This window comes from Nilaparvata lugens, chromosome X (assembly GCF_014356525.2).
Source record: "Nilaparvata lugens isolate BPH chromosome X, ASM1435652v1, whole genome shotgun sequence".
Taxonomy (NCBI): domain Eukaryota; kingdom Metazoa; phylum Arthropoda; class Insecta; order Hemiptera; family Delphacidae; genus Nilaparvata; species Nilaparvata lugens.
This window is the reverse complement of record NC_052518.1, coordinates 72,379,426-72,383,220: the sequence shown is the minus strand read 5'-3', so window position 1 is coordinate 72,383,220 and position 3,795 is coordinate 72,379,426.

The following is a 3,795-nucleotide window of genomic DNA, read 5'->3' as shown; positions in this document are numbered from 1 at the left end:
TTACTTATTACTACTATTGTTTTTGTCATAATTATTTGAATTGACAAACATCAGGGCTATGGAATACAACTTTGAGAATTTAATTGATCAAGAATGCTATACGACTATTGAAAATGAGGATATATTTGAATTTGATCTTATTTCCCAGACAGACAAGAAATGTGAGTTCTTTAATGTAATACAGATAAATATCCGTAGCATAAGACAGAATTTCGACGAATTTGTGTCCGTGATACAAAATTGTAAAGTGAAGTATGATATAATTGCACTAACTGAAACCTGGATCACTGATAATACTGTACTAGAATACTCCCTTAATGGCTACCACACTATTAATAGACCAAGACAATTGAATAAGAGTAACGGCTTATGTCTGTCCTTCAGAAATGATATCAAGGTAATTAATATTGATGAAGCTGATACTTTAATAATAAGATTGCATATCGAACAAGCCCATTTAACTCTAATCGAAAATGAAAATTGAAATTGAAATTTATTCATAGCACTGACAATTTACAAACAAAAATAAATAAACTCAACAAATCAGTACAATAATTATTTTGAAAAACAACTAAGAAACTAAAATACATAATAAAATATTATCTTCTAATTCTATCTATATAAATGAAAATAATTAAAAACTAACAAAAACATTATGTAACGTCAGAGTTATGATTAAGGTACTTCATAAGCTATTAGCTGAGTTGAAGTTACCTACTCTGAAAATTAAACTATTTTACCTTTGCAAGAGACAGAAGCCTCAAAAAAAATTTTAACAGAAAATCTTTGTCTATTCACAAAAAACGAATTGAAAGGATTCAACATTACAGAAGTTATTTATAGAAACCAAAAAGTATAATACAGTTATAGGAAAATAAATTAAGAATAATTTGAGGATATATACATTTATCATATTAATATATGAACTAAAGTTATAATAAATTAATGGAGAAAAATCCTGAGACAGAAAAATTGTCAGAACCCTAGGAAGCAATAGTAGAAATTCCCAAAAGAATGTGAAAAAGAATTCATGTGAAAAAGAACTCCTCAATCTCATCAAAATCGAAATTGAATAGATAGTAATTCAATTTCTTCAAAAATGTTACCAGTGAGCCTGTGGATGTAATATGTAGAAGTAACTTATTAAAGGAATTATTTGTAGCACTGTAATCGTAAAACCGTTTGAAGGCTTCACATGAAGGGTTTGCAAGAACAATCACATTGCAAGAACAATCTTAATCGTCCATCTTCTAATGCCGAGTCTTTCCTCAATAATTTAGATGATCATTTGAGAAAATTGAATGATAACGACAATAAAGTGATGCTAGGTAATATAAATATAAACTTAATATAGTCTTATGCAGATTAACGGTCTGAAACCCATGATAAACAAACCGACAAGAGTAACTCCTACAACACAAACATGCATAGACCATATTTTTTATAAAAAATTAAATTTCAATGAACAATATCTTATTGGGTGTATTTACAAGTCAGCCATCACTGATCATTATTGTACAAGTTTACATATTGGGTACATTAGTGATAGCGTCCAAGAACAGAATAATTTTATACAAAAAAAAAGATCAATTATCATAAATTGGTTAGTAATAATAATAATAATAATATAATAATAATAATTATTATTATTGATTATTGATTATTATTAAATAATAATTATTATTATTATTATAAATTGGTTAGTGATTTGAGACAGGAGACTTGGGAGTATGAGACAAGTTTGAATGTTGTAAATGTGAACGTTGATCTGCAAATTAACAACTTTGTAAATAAAATCCAAACCCATATTGAAGCTGCAACAGAACGTAAACTGATAACAAAAATGGAAAGCGACCATTGAAATGTTGGATAACTACAGGATTGATCTCAGCTATCAGAAAGTGTGATAGGATGCGTCAATCTCTCAATAAACAGCCTTCAAACGCACCTCAAAGAGAAAAATACAATAAATATAGGAATCTTCTTAAGAAAATTACTCAAAGAAACGAAAATAAATTATTTGAAAAACAATAAACCCACTAAAAATAACTCCTCACCCGGCCTAGATGATATAAACAGTATTTGTTTGAACAATTGGTGGATTCACGGAGGATCGGCAGCTTTGATTGTGGGTTGATTAGTTTGTGCTTTCCTCCCCTTCCCCCTCTCCCAAAGAGGCAAGATAACCTCTCTCCCTCGGCCCTCCTTCATCCTTCCCGTTTATCTTTCCACCCATCACTTCAAGAATTGTGCTCGAGAAGTCAACATCGTTTCGTTTCGTTTTCTCCTGTTTCCGTGGCGTTCGAGCTGAACGCAATTACCTCATTTCGTTTCGTGATATATGTACAATATCATATAGGCCTATGCATAAAGACAGGATATCGTCAGCAGTAACTTCTACACACTAGATACAGTCCACTTCCTCGCCAGTTCCAAGGTTAGTGCAAATTAAAGACTTACTTTTGGGGCTGTCGACGTTTTCGTGAATTAAATCTTAACTGTACCTCAATCCATAGGTTTGGGGACAGGACGGGATTACCACATGGTCCGCCAGGCCTGGGATATGTTCTATTTCCAAGAGATTTATTTTTCAATTCAAATTTCAATTCGTTAATAGTAGAGTTACTTGTTGATACATGCACTGATATCCATGTTAAATCCAGTTACAAAGTTCCTTTCCAAATCTCCTTGTTTATCTAATCAGTTACTTAGTTACAATGGCAAGCCCACAAGCCTTGCTTACTATTCGTGTGAAGAAGAAAGAAACTTTGTTTAGCCATGTTCAACAAGCTTATGACTTGTTGAAGGACATCAATGATCCTAAAATTCAATCTCAATTTTTGATAAGAAGCATATCTATTGAAAATACTGTGAAAGAATATTCTGCACTCTTAGATGAAATCAATGAATTATCTATTCAAGTTGAACCTACTAAAGAACCTGAATATCAATCACTTACCGTTATTGATAATTTATCCTGTGCAATAATAAATGCTCGTGATAAATTGAATCAAATTAAAAATGAGAAACCGAAGGAGAAAAGTGAACCCTCAACTTCAACCTCTCATTCTCCCCGTTTGAACATGATATTACCTCCAACTGAAATAAAACCGTTTGATGGCTCTGATATTTCAGACTGGCCTAGATTCAAAAATATCTTTTCATCATTGATTGTGGATGATAAATATTATTCTCCTGTTCATAAATCTCATATTTTGCATAATTTGTTGAAAGGCGAAGCAGCCAGAGTAGTAAAATCTTTTCAGATAAGTAGTGATTTTGATTTGGCATGGAAAACTCTATGCAAGCGTTATGAGAGTGATAGGGTGTTAGCTAACTACTACGTAAATGAGATTTTGAAAACTAGTTCAATCCCATTTAAACCTTCGTTACAATCGCTTCAAGATTTTCTTGTTAAAGTAGGTGATAGTATTACCACTCTGAAATCGTTGAAAGTTCCTGATTTGGCTGATTATATCTTGTACTCATTAGCTATTCGTCAATTAGACAAAATATCACGTGAATCGTTTGAGCTCGAGGTAGCTGATGAGAGCTTTCCTTCTTGTCAACAGTTGATTGATTTCGTGAATAAGAGAGTTAGATCTTATCAATTATCTGCATCTGATGTGCCGTCAGTTAATGAACAAAAATCTATCGAAAAGCCGTAAAATAAGTCTTTTCAGAAAAAGGTTGTCTTATCTACTCAGGCTGATAACAGCGTTCGAAATAAAAGCAGCTTAGTTACTTGTGAATTGAATGATAGTGCTGAAACAAAATGCTCATTTTGCAACTCAA